The sequence below is a fragment of the Dipteris shenzhenensis genome, chromosome 31 (assembly GCF_047967505.1).
Source record: "Dipteris shenzhenensis isolate YYH24624 ecotype China chromosome 31, Dip_SZ_1.0, whole genome shotgun sequence".
Taxonomy (NCBI): domain Eukaryota; kingdom Viridiplantae; phylum Streptophyta; class Polypodiopsida; order Gleicheniales; family Dipteridaceae; genus Dipteris; species Dipteris shenzhenensis.
The window spans coordinates 6,869,048-6,893,269 of NC_141626.1; positions in this window are offsets into that span (position 1 = coordinate 6,869,048).

The window sequence follows — 24,222 nt, forward strand, 5'->3', positions numbered from 1 at the left end:
TGGTGGGTTGTTTGTTTGTAGGATGTCTCCATCTTCAACAAGTAGCTCCAGTGAGGATGAATCCCTCCGTATCCACCATCGTGAAATGTGGTTGGAGCAAAAAATCAAATGTCTGTGTGATCGATGTCGAGGAAACATGTATCGTGCACGCAGGATTACACTCAATCATATCTCAAAGTATGGAGAATGGGATGTGACCGTAAACAGGGTAAGGGTTTGTAAGTTAAGGTTGATTGAGATACCTATGGGTGTTCATATGTTTGAGTTATGATCCCGTTTTAATTTGATACAGGACGCAGTGCCACACCCGCACATGTTACCCTATGCCCGTCGTGAGGAGGCGAAGCATCGGCGATATGAGGTGGGATCTTCAGGAGGGACCGTTATGGATGCATGGAGTGATGGTGATAGTAGCCCGACGCCATTACCTCATGAAGCCATGGAGGAGGAGGTGTTTGATGATATGGTGCGGGATTTATATGTCCATCAAGGGAGGGATAATAGCATGGAGCAGGATGATCTTTTTACCGCAGCATCAACTCCACTGTTTGAGGGGTGCACATTCTCTGTTCTACGTGCCTCCCTTGAGTTACTAAACTTGTAAACCATCTATGGATGGAGCAATGCAAGTTTGAATGCATTACTCAAGTAAGCTTTAAAGTCGATTTTGCAAACATGGTGAATTATGCGCGTGGGTCAATTACTCGAATGCTTTTCCTCATTTATGGTCTTCACGTGCAGGCTATTGTGTAAAATGCTTCCAAGGGAGATTAAATTACCGACCTCAAGAGATATGGCAAGGCAACATGTGACCTCTCTTGGAGGATTAGATTACAAGCGCATCCATGCATGTGTCAACGATTGCGTTTTGTTTCGTGGACTACATAAGGATGCAAGAGAGTGTCCTACTTGTGGAGAGGCAAGATATAGAGCAGATCTCAAAACCTTGGACGTGCCTCGTAAGGTATTGCGACATTTTCCCATAATCCCTCGCATCCAACATATGTTCAAGTGCAAATCTATTGCAGAGCTCATGTCATGGCATTCCTCCCATCGATCAACCAATGGCAAGTGGAGAACTCCCGTGGACTCTCCTACGTGGAAGCATATTGAAGACACATGGCCAAGCTTCAAGGAAGAACCTAGGAGCTTGAGACTTGGATTGGGTATGGACGGTGTGAACCCATTTGGTCTCAAAAGCACGTCTTACCGTGTATGGCCAGTGGTATTGGTGAATTACAATCTTCCACCCTCTATGGCTATTAAGAAAAGACATGTCATGTTGTCCCTTCTAATTCCAGGGAAACATAAAGTCAAAAATCCTGATGTTTATTTGGAGCCTTTGATTGATGAGCTAGAGATACTTTGGAGAGGTATCGAGGTGCATGATGTGAGCAGGCCTCCCTCGTCACGAGACTTCAACTGCAAAGCAGTCTTGATGTGGACGATGCATGACTTCCCAGGCTATGGCAAGTGTTCAGGTAAGCATTGCATTTTTTAATTATGAATAGGCAAAGGACGTGGCACCCTAAACCCACCTTCCACTCTTAATTGCATCTATTGTTCAGGTCTCACTACATCGGGTTACCATGCATGTCCTGTTTGTGGTCCTTTGCTAGTTGCCTCACGGGCAGACGCATTGAATAAGGTCATCTATGAGAATCACCATCGATTTCTCCCACCTGATCATCCTAGATATGTTGCCCCTTGAAATGAAGTCCTCCCACAATCACTCACCGTGGGAGATTGGATGAGAATTTGGGACGGTTCCACGACTCCTTTGTAACTATATAGCATATACAACATACACAGTATTCTGTAAATTTAAAAAAAAAATAAAGCGCGTCTATATACGCGTATGTCTGTTCGACAAGCGTCTTTTTTTGCGTTTATAAACCGTTTATAAGCGCATCTATTTAAGCGTCTACGTGCGCGTCTATACACATGTGTGTCTGATATATAGACGCACTGGTAGACGCAGGTCTCCAGACGCGAAAATAGATACGCAAATAGACGCACCCGTAAGTTTTTTATTTAGTTCAGTAAACGCGTCTGTGTGCGCGTCTATGGGTGCTTTGTCTTGTTGTGATCATTTCCAAAACATAACATAATAAGTGAAATTATTGTTTGGTGTTTGTTGATATTCAATACAACGTTGATTTTTTTCCATATACAATGTACATCTCCTTCACAACAATGATTAATGCAATGTTATTTGCATTCTTTCAGATTCTACCACCTTATTTCCTTTCATATGTGTATTTGCAACGAGCAAGCGAGTTCTGTTGAAGGAAGAAAATGATGAAGTTAATTCATACAATGGCCCTAATGATGCTAAGAAATTGCGACCATCCCCCCATAATTTCCCATCCATTGCAAAATTAATAATTTCATAAAAAGAAATCTTTTTAAGAGGGGAAAATTCATTGGTTTTGTTGAGCATAACTCAACTATCAGATTGTGCACCTCATAGATTTTATTTTGAACTTGGTAAATTGCTTTGCAAATATGGTACGTACACTACAAGACATGGGCCTCTTTCTGATGCTATCTTTTGACGCTTTGTTGGCACGGGCACAAAAATTATCGATACGGTGGGCAGGTGGGAAAGGTGTCGCTGTAGATGTCAAAATAGTCGTGGGTCTAGTTGTTGGTATGGTCGTCGGTATAGGTGTCGATATATACCCACCCCTATACTCACATATATACTGACTACCATACCGTCTGCTACCAACCCTTGCACCGATGCGTGGGTACAATGTTCCCTATAGTGTCATTAGTGTCACCTTCTTTGTGGCCCATATCATCATCTTCATCCTCTTCCTAGATTCATCGGCATCATTATTTGTATCTTCTGTCAGCAGCTCCATATCCACATTCCTATCTTCAAAAATATGTTTGCTTCGAGGAGAAACTTGGACCACGTACCACCATCTTGGATCCAAACGATCTGGATGAAAGACCACCTACATTGAAGATACGAATTAGGTGCTAGTGATTATATTCATTTATGCTTATGTATATATATATATATATATATGAACATCTACCAACATTTGTTTGAAAATGAAGATATTAGATTTTATTCAATTTGTTGGTGGTACCTATTCACAATGCTCTTGAAGAACAAAGGTATCACTTTCATCGATCCAGGGTATGGTGGAGTCAATGGCAAAGAAACCACAGTTGTCTCTCCTGACTGTAGCATTAGGACCATTGTAGATAGTTTTAAACCATTTGACATCAAGAATGAAAATACTAAATCATCTGAAATCAACCTAATTGATATCACATATGGTCCCATAATAATCTAACTGCGAGGAAGATTGGTATCGGAAGCACTTGCTCAGCTATCTTGTACAAAGTTGGCCATGATTCCACACTCATATGTGACTCTCCTTGAATCGATGTGTTCGACGCAAAAATTCCGTCCATGTGACCATAATGCACTGTACTTTTGTACTACAAAAGAACACGATTAAAACAATGAGGATGCATTTTGTAGCGATTGTGATCATAAATACCCAAAGTAAGTAGAAAGGTTAAAATCTTACATGTGGCATATATCCGACTGCAAGCTCCCGCTCTCGATTGGTTACGTCTTCTCCATCATGTTCGGCTTCACGAAGAGCTTCTTATAGCCAATCATGAGACATGTGTCTCGGGAGAGGAGCAAGGTCCGGTGGATATGGCACCCTCCGCCTATGCATGACTCTCAATCTTGCCCTCTCATTTATTCTTTTTACTTTGGCCTCTTTATCTCTCTCCGCCCTACTTTGCATCTCGGGACTATTGAGGACACAAAACTTCTTGAATTTCTCTCTTTGCTCTTCGCTCATTTTTCTTTCAACCCCTTTACCTTGGGGAATCTTTGCAATGACACCATCTTTGTCCTTGATGTTCCAAGCATGTGGCATTTTGGGATCCATGGATGCAAGAAACTATGTGCCATGTACACATCCATATTTTTAGCCTTGTACCACCTAGGCACAAGTAGGTCAAGCATGAGGTGTCCCTTCTTTATTTGTTAGCCATGGAGGGATATTGTAGTTCACCAAGACTATGGGCCATGTCAACCAAGATGTGGAGCGTGACCCGAAAGGGTTCAGGCCATCCACTGCGAGCCCGAGATGTAAATTGTGTGGCTCCCTCGCAAAGTCCGCGACCACATGTTGTCTATGTGCTTCCAAGCGGCACAATTTGCCGGTGTGTAGCATGCCACATCATCAGTTGCACAATGGAGTTGCATATGAACATGTACTGTATTCTGGGGATGATGGAAAAATGTCTCAGGACCTTCACTGGGATCGTCTCCCCCAACAAGTCCTTTTTGTAGCGCTGTGCTCCACACTCCGGGCAATTAACCAAATCGCCATACTCGTGATGATGAAACAAAATACAATCATTAGGGCAAGCGTGGATGGTGTCATAATCCATCCCAACCATGGCCAATATCTTCTTGGCTTCATTTCTAGAATTGGGGATGGTATTTGGGATAGGCAACATCTTTTGGAGCAACCTATTATAATTTGCATATCCAAGAAACTTGTGAATGAGACTAACTAATCAATACAATTAGGAACGAGATACTAAGATCAAGGCTCCAAAACTCATCAAGACTGAGACACTTGTGACTGACCATCCATAATTTGCTTGCAAATTCAAGATCGAGAGGCAAGCTCATAGTTTTGACATCCTTGCACCATCATACAACAGTGTTGATACCAAATATTGCATCACGGTCTCATGCTCAAACATCTCACCCCCATCTCCTATGGTGCCTCCAAAAAAGGAATCCATCAAGTTCGCCATACCCTTGTCCTCCTCTAAAGGATCATCCTCAAGATCATCTTGCTCAAACTGTGGTGGTGGTGCATGTGCTCCCTTGTTGCTCTCCTCATCCTGTATAATATAATATCATCAAGGTTAGTGTGTGCAAGAAGGAAAACCAATATAAATATCCATGAATCATTCAAATATCATTGGTTTACTAATGATGCACTAGCATGTTGACCAATATCATCTTTTGATGGTGCCTCTCCATACATTTGTAAGTGGCGCATGACAATACGATGCTCCTGACAAACCCCTCGCCTGCAATGCATGCAAGGACAAGGGAATCTCTCACGAAGCCACTCCAAACTCTTGACAGGTGGCCCCCTATCTGATGAGCTGTCACTACTCATCCTCTCCACTTGCACACATCCACAACTATCCCCCCAAGTCAAGTCAAACACCTAAACACCCAAATCCCCCAAATTCCCTCAAATCCCCTAATTCCTCTCTTCCACCAAACACCCCAGGGCCTAAATCCCCCCTAAATTCCTTCAAACACCCACTCACCCCTGAAATTTACCCAAGCCTCCAATCCCCCCTAAAAACCCTAAACCCCTAGAAAACCCTATTTTGTCGATATGGGTGTGGTATATATTGACGACCAGACTGATGTCCATACCGACTCTCTATTTTTACCGACGTCCATACCGATGCTCTATTTTTATATACCCATAGTCATATCGACGCCCGTACCGATGAATTTTGGGAACCAAAAACCCGCATTGTTCGTCCCGTGATGCCATTTGTTCTCCTTCCTCGCTTTCGCTTTCAACTCACGATCGCCCGCAACCCTTGCCTCCTCACTCCTCCTCCCACCTCTCCATCCTCTCCTACATTGTCCCTCTGCACCTACAAGACTTGTTACAGCTCCCTTTCCATCTCAAGGTAAGAATTCCTCTCTTCCCCTTCTATTTCCAGTTGTTGTGGTTTCTTTGTCTTTATTTCTACCTCTCCTCTTGTTTCCCTTCCTCTACTTTCACTTTCCCTTCCTTTCTCTAAAGTTTCTCTCCTCCTTTCCTTTCGTTTTCTTTTTGTAAAGAAAGAAACAATACATGAAAAACAATCATGAAAGAGAAGAGTATGAAAGCTCTACCTATTGTTTTTGTGCTTTCACCTTGTTTGTAGGCTTCTCTTGGTCTCCTCAATCCGTACCTTTGGAATGTTGCTTCTTCAAACTCCTCCTTTCACTAATTAGTTTTCTTAAAATGGTATGTCTCCTCTCTTTTATAGGGAAATAAACACGAAACACCTCCTCTTCTGAGCGGGATCATCTGATGCTAGGACACGTCATTTCCAAGTTAGAGCGTGCTTCCTCTCTTTCCCTTTTTTGTTTCGCAAATGCATTGGCTTGCAGCTAGCGTCGCTAGCTGTAGTGATGGGTGTAGGAACTCTTCTCCTCTCTTTTCCTCTTCCATCCTCTTTTTCCTTCTCCCCTCTTTTCCTCTTCCATCCTCTCTTTTCCCCTCTCTTTTTTTCTCTCGTTTTCTCTCTTCTCGCCTCTCTTATTTCCTCTCTTCTCCTCTCTTTTCTTATTTCCTCTCTTCTCCGCTCTCTTTCTCTTGTTCCCCCTCTTTATTGTCTCTCTTTTTCTCTTCCATCCTCTCTTTTCCCCTCTCTTTTCCTCTTCAATCCTCTTCCCTTTTTTGCTGTCTCTTTTCCTTTCCATCCTCTCTTTTCTCCCCTCCCTCTCTTTTCCCCTCTCTTTTCCTTCACTCCTCTCTTTTCCGTCATGCATCCTCTCTTTTCCTCTTTCTCCCCTCTCTTTTCCTCTTCTATCCTCTCTTTACCTTCACTCCTCTTTTCCTTCACTCCTCTCTTCTCTTTTCCTACCCTCTTTCTCCCCTCTTTCTTCTCTTTTCCTCTCTTTTCCTCTCTTCTCCCCTCTCTTTTCTTCTCTCTTTTCCTATCTTCTCCCCTCTCTTCTCCTCTCTTCTCTTATTTCCTCTCTTCTCCTCTCTCTTCTCTTTTCCCCCTACCTACTTGACAGTCGTCCCCTGTAGTAGTCCAGAAAGAGTCGTAAGAGTCGAGGCTATTGTGGTGGCATGAGGGATGTAGACGAGTCTGCACACTCGCATCCCTATAGGTTTCTCATTCTTCATGAGACACAGTACTAGTCAGGTCCCTTTCCCTATCCACTCACAGGTTGCAGCACCCCATAGACCACTCTCTCCCTTACTCTTCCCTCCCTAAGTGCTCGCTTCACCCCTCGCTCTAGCTCTGCTACTCCATCCACCGCGAATCCTTTGGACTTTATTTTTCCCAAGAAACTTTCCTACAGAGTGAAAAGCATTGGGGAGGTCATACAAGACGAGGACGGAAAGGCAATCACAAGATACATGAAGAGATTGGTGAGCACCCACTTCCCCAATTATATATTCAGGCCTTGGAACCAACAGGGCAAAAAATCCAAGGAAGCCTGCATAGAATCCCTCAAGAGACAATTTCCAAATCCTAAAGGGTTTGAGTATGAAACAAATGCCATGCTTACTTGCATGGGGGAGCTCCTTAGGTCTCATAGATATGAACTAAGGGAGGTTGTTAAGGGGGGTAACCACAAGCCAGGGTCGGCAGACCTAATTGATTGGAAGAGAGCGAACAACTTTTACAAGGAGAATCCAGATGCATTTGAGTCTCAGTGGTGGAGGGCAACGAGACTTACACTTGGAGACCGTAGGTCCTTTGCACCTTAGGAGCGGTGGTAGACTTGGTAACAAGACATGGGTGTTAAGTATATATTTATCTTCTACTGAATCTCTAATATGTTCAATTGTTCAAATGTTTCGTCATTCATATCTTACTAATTGAATTTGGATCCACAGCAATCTCTGATTGGAAGGCCTCCAGACAACGAGGAGTATAGAAAGGCCTTCAGGATTGGAGCTAGGGCATGGTTTAAGGAGAAGGAGAGAGGAGTCTGCATCGATTAGGAAAGGGAGGCGATGCATCATGTGAGTATACCTTATTCCTCTTCATTATCGTTTGACTATCACCATTGTCTTACAATCAATGCTCTTAGTTTTTCTAACTTGTTTCCTTGTTAGGGAGGCATGTTCGACCAATCTGGAGATCCGAACAGAGAGACGGGATTTGAGGAAGAAGCATCTAGGTGCATAGAAGAGGAGGGCGAGGGATCGAGTGCATGCAGAGAGATCGAGGGTGAGGAGGGTGGGGAAGATGAGGAGGGCACATGCAGAGAGACTGAGGGCGAGTAGGGTGAGGTCTTGAAGAACGATTCTGCCCTTTTGTAGTAGATTGCCTCAGTGGAATTTTCATTTTGGAGTTCGGCACTTTTGCCATTTTGTGGCGCATTAGCGCATTACTTTGGCAGATTTGCCATTACTTTGTAGACTTTCTTTGCAAAATTATAATGTACACCTCCGCATTTGTAACATTTAATTGTGATTTTAATGGAAAAAAATTTTATGTAGGGAAGGATGGGACTGAAACAAGCCCCATCTTGCCCCACATAATTGTTTTTAAGCTTCTGTAAAAACGTGGGTATATATCCATGCCTGTACCCACATAGCAGTGTCGATATATATTGATGCCTACACCAATGTCCATACCAACATGGCTGGACATATTTTACCTACGGTGACACTGACTCCCACACCAATGCTTTCTTTGTGACGTCCACACTGATGGAAATTCTGACACGTTTCACTTGTTAAAAAGAAAAAACTTTGTATATAGTGTCAGTATCGGTGTCGAAAAGCGGCCCATGTCTTGTAGTGATACAAGGTCATAAATACCAAATATCTGACTTTCTTGAAAGGAGACTTCATTGACAAGTTTTGCTCTCACACTGTCACGTTGCTCATACCCTCTACTTACATTCACCAATTTCTTGCAAATTGGAGAGTTGTATAGAATACAGGGAGCAACTATATGGTGCCAAGGGGAACAACAAAAGGTAGGACTTTTAGGTTCTCTCTACTTGTTGATGCTACTACATGCATCATTGGAGGAGAACCTTTTGAAGGAAACCTTCGCTTACTACCAGATCAATCTCTTTACACCTATGTTCCTTGGGCTGTGGAGATGATACACTTTGGCAAATCATCAATATCGAATGTCTTATAGAATCCAAACTCTCATGCAAAAGAAATTGCTTCTTTATTCCATGATTGTTCTTTGGAAAATAGCTACTCAATGGAAGGTACTTCAAACAAGACATACAAAATGAGAAGGATTGTTTGTGCACCCATTTCTAATCTTTTGTTGGCAACTTTAACAAGAGAAACATCACTACTTTGCTCACGTAAAAGGAAAAAGAATCATATGTCATACACAAATCACTATCATAAAAAAATATTGGACACTCCAACCTTCCCATGTATATGTTGTGGTTCACTAAAGTTCTTTTCAAAGTTAAGGATATTGAAAGACAACATGGCAATGTTCTTGCCTACAAATGGCATAAACATAACGAGCTCAAACAAAAATGAAGCATTTATGTTCCCTTTGCTATAAAGATGTGAAAAATAATAAAGTACCATTACTTATTCAAAGAATATGAAAATGGTTCAAAAGAAAACATATACAAGCCATCTAAATGACATTGAAGCACACTTAGTCTCATTTAGAATAACATTTGCACAAATTCGTGAGTTAACATATAAAGGTCAATATGGAGTACATGGGAGTGCTGTGAATGTATTTGCTGACATTGATAGTGCTCAATGTTTATTGCCAAGGTTTTTGGGCAAGCATGATACAGTTGCAGTTGCAATTAAACAAAAACTATCATACAAACATAGCTACATGTGTGGAGTGGTCCAATCAACTTTCACTATGATGGCACTAATAGAGTTGTTGGAAACACCACTATACAAGCAATACAATGTCAATGTAAACCTCTTTGGGAAAACCACATAAAAATGTTGCAAACAGATGAACAAATACAAGACAACTCTCAAAATGTCCATGAAGGAACAGCAGAAGAACATCTTGACATTGACACTTTACTTTAGGGAACATATACAATCCAACAAGTTGATTTTGAAGATAAAACTATTGCAATCACTCCATCCAAAGGATTTTCTCCTCTAAGCATATTCAAAGACAAATGCTATGAAGAACTAGCATTTCCTAAATTATTCTTTGGCAACCAATGACATTACATTATTCCCAAACATACCTCATACCAAAACATTGCATGCTGAGAACTAACAAATATTGATCATCGATTTTCTCTCTCCATAGATAACCTTTTTTTCAAAACAATGAAAATTTTAGTATGCCAAGTCTTATCATCTTCTTGGGTTTGAATGTACAAAGCACAAACAAGAGGACAAACAATACTAACCAAACATAGAAAAACTTCCAGAATGCAACATAGGGTATCAAGACTTCTCACACCTACGAACCTTTACTGACTACAAGTACCATCTCAAGAAAAACGTCTTTGCAATGTTAAGACAATTGGGGCCTCCAACTCTTTTTTTCACAATATCTGTAGGCTGAAAAACTGTGGAAACCATTACTGGATTGCCTTCAAAAGTTGAATACATGAACAATGTCAAAACACCATCCAAACAAAAAAAATTAAAGTACGGATCTGATTCATTCAGACCCTGTTACTACTGCTCAATACTATGTTCATATAAGATTCCAAGCACTTAAGACCTTACTCAACAAATAACATAGCATCCTGGGCAATGTGATGGACTTCTTCTTTGTCATTGAAGTTCAAAATAGAGGAAGCAACATGATCATGGTATTCTTTGGGTTGAAAATGCACCCACGTATGGAATATCATCAAAAAATGAGATTGAGGCTTTCGTGGATACATACATTTCATCAAACATTTCAATGTTTCCCTTCGAAGAAAGAGAGATACAAATGCACAACATCGTAAAACAAGCTTAAAAAAGAAAAGAAAGTGCAGGTTTAGATTTCCACACAACCGTCTATGGCATACACAAAAGTGTTATCACCTTTAACAGTGGACTCCAGTGACAACACTTAGAAAAACCATGAAGAAGATAAAATCTTTACTAATGGAAGACAACACATTGTCATTAGACTATACCACATACTTAAGTACTCTACAATTATCTGAGGAAGATTCCATTTTTGCTCTAAGATCTTCTATTTTGCAGACAACATTATTCCTTAGAAGACAACCAAAAGATATGTATGCAAATAATTTCAATCCGACTTTGTCAAAGTTGTGGGGTGCAAAAACAGATGCCCAATTCATATTGAATCCCCATGGAGCTATAGCATATTGCACATCATACATGATCAAAATAGTGAAGGAAACTATTGATGTTGTCAAAGCTACTCTATCGCCAAAGAATAACCTCCAACGCCCCACCAAACAAACATATTCGATGTGTTGGAAATGCAATTTTGAACACTCAACATATAAGCTCACAACAAGCTGTATATCTAGCTCTATCTTTTCCACTTTCAACCTCCACAAGGAATTTGTAGTACATTAACACAAACTCTCCTGAAAAAAGAACATTGCTGCTAAAGTGACGAGAACAACTACAACAACTATATCCAAAAATCACAAACATATTCTTCGATGACATAATCATTAAGTATTTGAAACGTCCCAATAATCTTCATAACATATGCTTGGCAATGTTTGCAAGTTAATATAAAATTTTTGCAATGCAGCCAAGATAAAGCTCAATAGCTCCTTATTTGAAGCTGTTTATGATGCTACAAGATGGCTAAAATCTTGGGTGGTTTGGCATTCAAGATAGATTTGCAGAACAAATGCAATGCAAAGGGCCTTTGAAGGAAGCCCAATTGGATCATCAGCTTGAAAATTACCATGTGTTGCACCATCCCTTTTCTCCTACAATTGACCAAACGCCAACATGATAGTTAGCAACCATTGTAGAAATAGCCAGGAAGGAGAACAAGCCAATGCTTCCCATTGTGCAAAATCACATCTTTGTTTGACTTGGAAAAACAACGCTTGAGCAACAACCCTTTCAAACCTATTATTGCTACTAGCCATTTTTTTGTTATCACCTCTTTTGGTATTATTTCAGAGGGTGACATTATGTCGTCTTCAAACTTTATCTTCTGAGAAAGCTTCAATGATTGTGATTGGGAGACTAACTACATTCATTGCCTCCATTGTTTGCAATTTCACCTTGACTTTATACAATCACATTACATCCTTTTCTTTACCTTCTAATCTTGCTTCTGTACTAGCAAATGGAACATTAAAGCCAAACATTACATCCTCAACATTGTCAATCAACCATGTTGAAACTTGCATGCTAATAGTCAAATCAATCATATAACAAATCATGAATTAGGTGTTTCGTGTATGGGAAATGCTCGTAGCTATGTGACATCGAGGCGAAGATATATTGATAAAGAAGGAAATAAAATTCATGAACCCTTCACCAAACCTTGTCTTGCACATGTCAATAACCATGTGTCTATCCAAGTCCTTTCTCCATGGTAAGTATGAGGTTCTTTCACAAATAAAATTTCTTGTATTATAGTCCCTAAGCATGGCACTAGTGAGATATTGTCTTGACATCGTAACTTATTCCATTTCCTACAATGGATGCATTCTTAGTTTGTGAGGATTTGGGTGATGTTGTTCATTGTAAACCATAGCCAATGAGATGTGTAGACAATGTCAATGAAGCTGGAGAACTAGTGAATGATATAACATTTGACACCATTAAGGTTGAACCTCTGAGTGAATATGATGAGTTTTCCATTCAAGAATCATGGAAGGACAAGAAATGTTTAATATGAGATGAGCAAAAAACCATGTGCATTGTTGAATGGTGAAGATAGTCTAGGTGTAGGGATTGAAAAGTATCATAGTCATGCATTAGGCATCGACATCATCCACTTAATAAGATGGTCCACTACATAAATAACCTTTTTGGATGGAACTACATTAAAAATAGATGACACCATGAATTTCCCAAGTGGATTTGGGCAAAAGTACACGGAAGATGAGGACCCAAATGACAAATTCACACAAATGAGGTGTTACTGCATGATAAACAAGAAAGCCAAAAAACATGGCATGTCATTAGCATCATCTAGCCTTATGGTGGATGCAGTCACAAAAGTATTGTTGTATACAATTTTTTTTTCAATTTTTTAATTATCAAATGATATCCAGATTGGACATAGAGTATTGGGGCCAAATTTTGTAGTCTCGCACCAATTATGTATACTACTCTCTTGGGGTTGCTTTTGTGAAAAGATGCCAATGGGAAGTTAAAAGATTTCTTTTCATTGAAAAAAAATACAAGTTTGTTATAGAACATGGTATGAAATTCATGGTGCTCCAAAAACAACATTTTATTGATAGAGGAAAAATGGGTATATAAAGATGCATGCGTGATTGTGGCCTAAAATAGTCACATTTTTCATGAAGATGGTGAGGAATACAGATCATCGCCTATAGAAGTTTTGTCCAATGTCTATTTCATTTGGGAAGACCTCATAAATTAATTACATCATTCACCTTATTTCTTTGTTTACAAGTTTTTGGCTTGCCCCTATAGGAGTAAGGCTTAGTAATCATTTCTACTTGAAAGAGAAAAACAAATTCTTGAGAATTTTCAAAATATAATTTTTAAAAGTCCACGTCGCTCCTCCTATTGGTCTTCTCGCTATTGCATTAAATTCACCGCGGGCCTTTCCCCTCTTCTTTGTCGAGATTCGCTGTGACTAAGCTCACTAGCTCACAGCTAACAAGGATTCCGCTTTTCAGCTTTCTCATGCCAAGAGGCAAGTCTTCAGCAATGGTGGTGAAGAGCCTCCAACGCTTTTATGATTACGGCGAGAAGAAGTGATTCTTTAGCAATAATGAATTCTAGGGTACCACGAATGCCTTTGATTTCACAAATGAGAACATTTACTTTACCTTTCAACAGTTCATGGGTTGCATTCAACTCACTGCGCTCCGTTTCCCCTCTCCTCTTCTTCACAAAAGTTGTAACTTCTTGAGAAAGTTCAACCTCCTACCAAGCCTCTTGAATCCATTCATCTTGTTATTGATACAAATAAATGCTTTTCATGCAACATACATCTAGATTTTGAATGAGACTAACCTTACGGATTTTGGAGGGAAAAAAAAAAGGTTGTTGGGATCAACCACCTCCTTTCCCGCTCCCTGGATTGCGCTCCTTTCCCGCTCCCTGGATTGCGCTACCAAACGAATCTTCCCCTTGCTGCACACACCACCATTGAACCATCTGGGCAATTTGCGATTCTTCCCCTTCCACAGACACCCTTCATTGCCTCCTCGTAGACCTCTGCACTCGTGGCCCTCCCAAGGCTTCTCTGCGCTTCAGGATTTGGAAATTACGAAAGATATGGAGGACAAAGCTAGTGAATTGGCACCGAGGGAGGTGGCTAAATGATTCAAAGGTGCTTAACAAAGCTACGCTTCAAATATTGGGTAAGAATTTGAGAGCTTTGCATTTTTTTGGTTCGTCCAATTCGCTGCTCTCACGATTGTTACGATGAGCATTTCGTAAACGCCAGCAACAACCTTTGCATAGTAGAGCAATAAAACATTATGAGAGTAATTGAAGAGTGATGGGCTGCTCAACGCGGGTGGTAGTAAAGGAGCTCCTGTGTTGGGTCTCTCCTTCTACGGCAAAAAGTTTTGGTTTTCCCGATTTGTTTCCATTAGCATGAGTCGACTTCAGAGCGTTTTAACTGCCTTCTTTTAGCCTATGTGCCTGAGTCATGCCTCCTTCAATCAGTTTGGATGCTTGGCTTACTCCCGCGTCCTTGACTCTCTAAGCCTTCCTCAAGGCTGCGTTCTCGGATGCAGCTGCAACACGCTGCCCAAGCTGAGAGTGAAGAAATTTGTTGCGAGGCGGTGCGGAGGGGTCAAGCTGAGGCGTGGCAATAGCATTTGCGGGGAGGGAGGGGGCCTGATAATCGTGGTTGTGGGAGGAAGGGAGGGGATTCGTCATTGGAGTCGAAGGGGTTGTTGTGGGAGGAGGAGCGAGAGATAGGGGCCATCATCAAGAGAGGGAGGAAAGGGAGGTTCAATAAGAAGGGCAGCGGCTATGGCGGAAGATGACCATTACAGGTCCCCTTTCCCTTCAAGGAAAATTCAGATTTGGACTAGACTTTAAGGTTGTGTGTGGGTGGTGCTAAGGAGCCCACGGAACCACCCCAAACATGATTTGAAGGATGGTTTTAGCGTTATCATGAGTTTCAAAAATTCCTCCCTTTAAGACTTACCTCCATAGCATATGAGAGGAGCAGCAAGAGTGTTGAAGTTCATGCAAGACACCCCCAAGTGTCGCATACACAGCTATAGCCTCTCCTTACTCCTTTAGTCCTTGTTGGAAATTTCAAATGCAAGTCTGCTATATGGATTGAAGTGACAAAAGACGTTTGTTATGTTTTAGGCTACATTAGATAGATTCACTAATGTGTATGTGCTTCAAATACATCGTAACATATTGAGCTAGATTTCTTCAGCGCAACTAGTATCTCTATTAAAACCACGAAGCTCAAGCTCCATAGCAAGAATTCCTCCTCATGCTTCATACTAGATAGTCTTACTATATCACTAGTACTAACAAAATGCATTGGACGCTTGCTTATCCTCCCAAGTTATCAAATATCATCTCTAATTGTCTCATGGATAAGGTTTACTTCAATATCTTCTGTGGATCAGTATATAAGTTCAATAGAGTGGCCCTGCGAGGGTAAAAGTAAAGAGTACCATTTTTTACCTCGAGCTCAAGAGTATAGGATGTTGCTGGAGGGAGGCAGATGAAAATACATACTTGCCATATCAAGAGCACCAAACCAGCCTGCATGCTCTTGTATTAATGGTCTTCCTACAATCCTAGAACCACTCTCTTCTAAAAGTCTCCATAATCTTTGCTCATCCACCAAGTGCAATATCAGATTATGCCATGATGGTTCTTTATGGTCTCATGGCTAGTTGTTCCTTGTCTTGGTTCACCCAATGCGTAGAAAACATGGCTAGTTATTCCTTGTCTTGGGTCACCCAATGCATAAAAAACATGGAGTTTTCATGCATGATGGTGCTCATTACTTGCATTTGGTAGGTGGAATGGGGCAATATCCTATAATACCTCCCATATTATCAAGGGATTATCACTCTACCTTCTTTTGAAAAAGAGGGGAAATGCCTTAGTGTCTTCAAGGTCATCAAATTGTTGATGGACATAAAGAATGTCAAGGGTATCCATGGTAATATGTTCTAATCCCTCTCTTGATTAGGCTTATTTTACTATTTAAACTTCCCAACAATGTTTCAAGTGTATTCAACAAAGTCCATGGAAAAAGATGAAAGTTTAAATTGCATTAATAAATATAGATGAAAAAGATGATCATACCATGCATAATTTTTCTCATTTGAAATTTTTGGAGCATGCATAATTTAGTAATGTAATGTAAAAGAAAAGGACGAGCATACCCCATGCATAATTTAGGAATAAATGGAGAAATGGTTATGTACTTTGGAATGGTTTTGATTAGTTCTCAAGGTGTGGTACTCACTTTTGGTTCCACTTGCATTAATTTATGTATTATAGGAGTAGCTAGTCTAAGTCTAAGCATGGATTATGATCTGTATTGTTTGTTTGGCCTTCGATGGTTTTTTAATTTTTGTAAGATTATCTCATGGAGCTACTTTTACTAAAGCTCCACTAGAAAAACAATTAGCTGCTAATCCATGTTACTAAATTGCTTATAAATTAGACTATGATTGTTTTAAATAAATGTACTTGTACTATATATAGTATTGTTCATTAATATCCATTTCCTCTAATATCTATATTCTGTTCTAGGATCATCACATAATACAATGGCAATGGGTCGGTCATCATCTATTCGAGTTGAATCCCGTGATGAAATCTTAATCTCTTTATATTTATTAATTATATATGCATTATTTGTCATTTCAAATTAGAGTCATGATTTATTTTTCAATAGCCATGAGATATCATTCACAAAATCTTAGGAGATGACCGAACAAGAAATTTGGTTGAATTCTATCTACGGAAGTGCAACAAAGAAATGGAGCACACTAAGTTTTATTGGTGCATGTCCTTGCAATAAGTGCAATGGATATATATTATAAAGTCACACAATCAAATCAATAGACATATTATTAAATATGGTCCTACCGAAGAATGGAAAGAAGTACGCGAGACCCAAAAAGTAAGCCTTTCCATATTATAGTAGCTGATTTAAGCATACTAAAGATATAGGAGTCTTAAAAATATCTAAACTACTTTATTTCTTTTGATTACAGTGGCCTTGGGGAAATTATTACATGCTCTATATTTTGATAGAGCATGAAATTAACATAGTGGAAGGAATTTCATTTAACTTGAATTGTCCACCAAGTTTAGAGGCTCAAAGGATTAGACATTTTGATCCTTCAAAGAATGGTGGGTGGAAGGGTAAACTTCCAATTCCAATAAACGAGCCATTTGAATATTATGGAAGAATGTATAAGGTTTCACAATCATCTTTAAGTGATGCGGGCTTGGGTCTTTTCAGCCTCTCTAAGATTTCCAAGGGAACTTCTTTGTTTCCTTACATAGGAGCAAGATATGACCATGAATTGTGGAAATAATTATGTTTATATTATCCTTGAAAGCATACTTATGCAATAGAGGAGGAAGAAAACACTTACATTGTGGGTGATGTTCTTCATGGAAATGTAGTAGGGTATATGAATAGCTCCCTCTACAATGATAGCCTAATGAATGTAGTCTGGGTTTATAATCCTACATGTCCATCTTGGAGAGAAGTTGGACATGTAGGTTTTATTGACACAATTGCTCATGAAGACATCAAGCCTAGAGAAGAACTTTTCACATTTTATGAGTTTATTTAACTTTAAGACTATATCCTTTGATTTGGAATTTGAAGTGTATTAACCACTTCAACTTTTGTATTTAGAAGACTTTTTCATGATTGTATTATACTCTACATTTCAATGTTAATTTGTTCTTGTTCGGTTACATCTATCTTGTTGCTATGAAATTTTTCATATTGATCTTGAGTACATTATGCACATCTCAGATAAGAGTTGGACAATGCATCACAAAAAGAATTGGAAGATAAAGCAGATGTAATTGAAGTGCTTTTAGTAGAATGTACAGAATACATGCACCAAACAGGTGTTACAGTATATCCTTGTCCTTGCAAGGCATGCCGTGGATGCTCACAACCTTAAGTTATACAAGAATTCAAGAGCATTTACTAAAGGGAGGGGCATGGAAAAATAATGTAGTTGATGGAAATGAGAAGGTATGTTAGGTTTCTTTGGCTTATGTACATGTGTGTCTATTCAAAATAGTTTTTTCTTTATAGTTTGAAGGCTAAGTACTTGTTTCATGTATATGCAGCACACAAATGTTACCAATAGACTAGATAAGGATATAGCAATTGAGGAGTCCATGCTTCGAGATACATTCAAAGTTTGTGAGGAGGCATCCATGCACTCAGAAAGAATGGATACATGCTATGGTGATGACAATTCGGAGAAAGAGGTTGATAACATATCCAAATTTGAGGATTTAATGAGCGAGGCAAAGAAGCCACTTTTTGATGGATCTGAAGTGAGCTCATTGTCAACTACTCTTTTACTCTACAATTTAAAGGTGGTGCATGGATGGTCACAAACTAGCTTTAGTGAGCTGCTTTATCTTTTGAAATATAAGATTCTTCCTCATAATAATTATCTTCCTTCATCATCATATGAGGCCAAAAGTAAAATTCATGAGTTGCGCTTACAGTATGATAATATCCATGCCTGCATCAACGAATGCATTTTATATCATGGGGAGTATGCAAGTTTGGAATTGTGTCCAAAATGCAATGAAAGTTGATGGAAGTTAAGTGGCAAGTCAAAGGTTCCTCAAAAAATATTACAGCACTTTTCTTTGATTCCAAGACTTCTTAGACAATACAGGTATGTAAATTGTGGATCTTATACTTGACCTTATGCAATTAGATGTTGACATGTATTTCTATGCTCTAATATCCAAAATTTCTAATAGGTGTCCTCTTATTGCCAAAAACATGAAATGGCATGTTGGTGGAAGAAGTGAAGATGGTCTATGTAGGCATCTGGTAAATTCATTAGCATGGAAGCATGTGGATAGTACATGGCCAGAATTTGCAAGAGAGATAAGAAATGTACGATTAGCTCTTGCAATTGATGGTGTGAATCCATTTTCAGATCTATGTAGTGTGTGGAGCACATGGCCTGTGTTGATTGTGAACTACAATCTACCACCATGGTTGGCAACCAAGAAGTTCTTTCTGAAGCTCTCAATATTAATTCTAGGTCCAAAACAAGTTCCTTAAGGAAAAATTGATGTGTACTTGCAGGTAAATGCAATCATTATGCATATCATCATCAAACTTCTCACAAGTGGTATAGATGTATGTAGTTTTTTGCTTTAGTTGTGAAATTTCATAAATAATAATATTTCCTTTTATGTCCTAGGTTCTCATTGATGAGCTTTAAGCCTTATGGACTGGAGTAAATACATACGATGCAAGTGAATCTAATCATCGAAGAAGAGTATTCACTTTGAGGGGAATCTTGCTATGGACCATCCATGACTTTCCAGCTTATGGGCTCATTTATGGTTCCTACACAAAGTGATACAATGCTTGTCCTATATGTGGTCCTACATTTCGAGGAAGATACCCATCATGCCTTAAGAAGATGGAATATATAGGCCATAGGCACTTTCTTCCAATGGACCATATATTTAGAAGTTTGAGAATTGCATTCAATGGCTCCACCAAATATAGAGAGCATCCTATATATCCTAGTGTCAATGAAATAAGGGAATTTTGCAAAAAGAGGGAGAAATGGCTAATGGAAAGTAATAAAAGGCCTAAAGAAGATCTAGGTTTATTGACTGGGTGGAAAAGATGGTCAATATTTTATACATTGCCGTATTGGGAGGTAAGAACTCATGCTTCCACATAATAAGAATTTTTTAAATAGCTTGTTTATCTTCCATGGAAAATAAAATATTGTATTCTTTTTCATGCAGTATCTTCTTGTTCATAACACTCTTGATGTGATGCATGTGGAGAAAAATATTGCTACAAATGTTTTAAAGACCTTCTTACAAGAATCAAATAAAGATTCATTAAGAGTTCATCTAGACATGAAGGATATGAAAATATGACCAAAATTATGGCCTCAAGTAGTCCATGGAAGAAATGACAAGTTGAAAATGCCAGCTGCATCATATAGATTTACAAAGAAGGAAGAGGAAGGTTTTTTTTCATTTATAAAGAATATCAAAGTGCCAACAGGGTACTCAGCATCTTTGCAAAACCATGTTCTTAGCAAAAAGCTACAATGAATGAAAACACACGACTATCATATTTTCCTTCAACAGATACTGCCACTAGCAATAAGACATTCTTTGATTGATTCTGTTCGCTCCACTATAATGAGATTAAGTCTTGCATTTCACAAAATATCTACAAGAGCTTTGGATATGACACAATGGGATGCATTATATGAAGAATCCATATATGTTTTATGTATAATGGAAAAAGTATTTCCTCCTTCCTTCTTTGACATTATGACACACTTACTCATTCATGTAGTTGAGGAATTGAGAGTTTGTGGACCTGTTACTATCAAATGGATGTAGTTGTAAGAAAATAATACAATGTCTGTGCTCAACAGATAACAGGATCTCGTATGCAAGAAGACCTACCCGGATAACCGAGCTACTCAAATGCCTTCTCATATGGGGGGCTTACAAGTAGAGTTAGCTGGTTCCCGCGTAGTTACACAAGAGTGGAGCATTGATATCTAACACCCCCCCTCAATGTCCACCTGCAAGTGAACTTACTTTTTCAGCCCAATGCCAAGTCGATGAAGATGCCTCTCCAGCAAGTCTCTTCCAAGAGCCTTCGTGAAGATGTCTGCAGCATTCTCTGTAGTTGGACAATACACGCTCTCCATCCATGATGAGCTCGCGTACAAAGTGATATTGAATCTTAATGTGTTTTGTGCGAGTGTGAAACACGGGGTTCTTTGCAATTGCCAATTATCACATGATAACTGTGTAGGCTTGTTGTGCATTGCACCCATGTTCCCTAAAATCCTCCTCATCCACATTGCCTCACAAGAAGCAAAACATACTGATCTGTACTCAGCCTCAGTTGAAGAAAGAGCAAGTGTGGGTTGCTTCTTGCTGACCCATGACACAGCTCCAGATCCTAGTGAGAAACAGTAACCTATATCCTGCTGTCCATGTCTCCTGCCCAATCTGAGTCACACAATCTGGTCAAGGTGTTGCCCTTGGTATAGGTGATGCCATAATCAAGTGTGCCTTTGATGTATTTCAGCACCCGCATTCTTGCCCTCCAATGGTTCTCCCGGGGCTTATTGGAAAACTTGCTTAGTACACCAGTTGCAAAGCTGATGTTCGGCCGCATGTTGCACAAGTAAATCAAACTACCCACAAGCCTTTTGTACTTCACTTCGTCCACCAGTGGTGATGAATCCTTGTTTGAGAGCTTCACGTCAACCTCCATAGGGGTGCCAACTGTCTTGCACTTAGCCATGCCAAATGCCATCAGTATCTCTCTAGCATACTTCAGCTGTGAGATGAAGATCTGTTTTGGCTCTTGCCAAACTTCAATCCCAAAACAGAAATGCATCAGTCCGAGGTCTATCTCGATCGACCATGCAAAGGATATCCGATGGGCACAACACTTTTCGTACACATCAACCTAGGTGGTATTGAAATGTTCTCAAAGAGGCACACCCATCCGATAAGTACTTGGTCAGATAACACACCTAAGGGCGTGTTTTTTTGCGGATGTGCATATCTCTAAGGAAAAAATGGTGTATAATGCGTGATCGACCATGCAAAGCATATCCGATGGTGACAATACTTTGCACGCACCTTAACGTAGTCACCTTAACGTAGTTGAAACGGACTTGCGTGCAAAGTGGAGCCCCCATCCGATAAGTACTTATTTGAATAACACACCTACGGCCGTGTTTTGATATGGTTGTGCATGACACTAAGGCAAAAACGGTGTTTTATGCTTGATCGACAATGCAAAGCATATCCGATGGGCACAATACTTTGCACACACCTTCAAATAGGTGGAGTTGACTTACATGCAAAGTGGCACACCCATCCCATAAGTGCTTGATCAGATAACATACCTAGCAGCGTGTTTTTTTACGGATGTGCATGACACTAGAGCAAAAATAGTATTTAATGCTCGATCGACCATGCAAAGGATATCCGATGGGCACAACACTTTTTGTACACGTCAACCTAGGTGGTATTGAAATGTTGTCAAAGAGGCACACCCATCCGATAAGTACTTGGTCAGATTTACACACCTAAGGGCGTGTTTTTTTGCGGATGTGCATACCACTAGGGAAAAAACGGTGTATAATGCGTGATCGACCATGCAAATCATATCCGATGGTGACAATACTTTGTACACACCTCAACATAGTTGAAACGGATTTGCGTACAAAGTGGAGCCCCCATCTGATGAGTACTTGTTTGAATAACACACCTAGGACCGTGTTTTTTCATGGTTGTGCATGACACTAAGGCAAAAATGGTGTTTTATGCTTGATCCACAATGCAAAGCATATCCGATCGGCACAATACTTTGCACACACGTTCAACTAGGTGGAATTGACTTACATGCAAAGTGGCATGCCCATCCCATAAGTGCTTGATCGGATAACATACCTAGCAGCGTGTTTTTTTACGGATGTGCATGACACTAGGGCGTGTTTTTTTGCGGATGTGCATATCACTAGGGAAAAAACGGTGTATAATGCATGATCAACCATGCAAAGCATATCCGATGGTGACAATACTTTGCACGCACCTCAACGTAGTTGAAACGGACTTGTGTGCAAAGTGGAGCCCCCATCCGATAAGTACTTATTTAAATAACAGTCCTACGGCCGTGTTTTTATATGGTTGTGCATGACACTAAGGCAAAAACGGTGTTTTATGCTGGATCGACAATGCAAAGCATATCCGATGGGCACAATACTTTGCACACATCTTCAAATAGGTGGAATGGACTTACATGCAAAGTGACATGCCCATCCCATAAGTGCTTGATCGGATAACATACCTAGCAGCGTGTTTTTTTACGGATGTGCATGACACTAGTGCAAAAATAGTATTTAATGCTCGATCGACCATGCAAAGGATATCCGATGGGCACAACACTTTTTGTACACGTCAACCTAGGTGGTATTGAAATGTTCTCAAAGAGGCACACCCATCCGATAAGTACTTGGTCAGATAACACACCTAACGGCGTGTTTTTTTGCGGATGTGCATACCACTAGGGGATAAACGGTGTATAATGCGTGATCGACCATGCAAATCATATCCGATGGTGAAAATACTTTGCACACACCTCAACTTAGTTGAAACGGACTTGCGTGCAAAGTGGAGCCCCCATCCGATAAGTACTTGTTTGAATAACACACCTAGGACCGTGTTTTTTCATGGTTGTGCATGACACTAAGGCAAAAATGGTGTTTTATGCTTGATCGACAATGCAAAGCATATCCGATGGGCACAATACTTTGCATACACCTTCAACTAGATGGAATTGACTCACATGCAAAGTGGCACACCCATCCCATAAGTGCTTGATCAGATAACATACCTAGCAGCGTGTTTTTTTACGAATGTGCATGACACTAGAGCAAAAATAGTATTTAATGATCGATCAACCATGCAAAGGATATCCGATGGGCACAACACTTTTCGTACACCTCAACCTAGGTGGTATTGAAATGTTCTTAATCAGGCACACCCATCCGATAAGTACTTGGTCAGATAACACACCTAATGGCATGTTTTTTTTTTGCCGATGTCCATATCACTAGGGAAAAAATGGTGTATAATGTGTGATCGACCATGCAAAGCATATCCGATGGTGACAATATTTTGCACGCACCTCAATGTAGTTGAAACAGACTTGCATGCAAAGTGGAGCCCCCATCCGATAAGTACTTATTTGAATAACACACCTACGGCCGTGTTTTTATATGGTTGTGCATGACACAAATGCAAAAACGGTGTTTTATGCTTGATTGACAATGCAAAGCATATCCGATGGGCACAATACTTTGCACACACCTTCAACTAGGTGGAATTGACTTACATGCAAAGTGGCATTCCTATCGCATAAGTACTTGATCGGATCACATACCTAGCAGTGTGTTTTTTTACAGATGTGCATGACACTAAGGTAAAAATGGTATTTAATGCTCGATCGACCATGCAAAGCATATCCGATGGGCACAATACTTTTCCTACACCTTAACCTAGGTGGTATTGCAATGTTCTCAAAGAGGCACACCCATCCGATAAG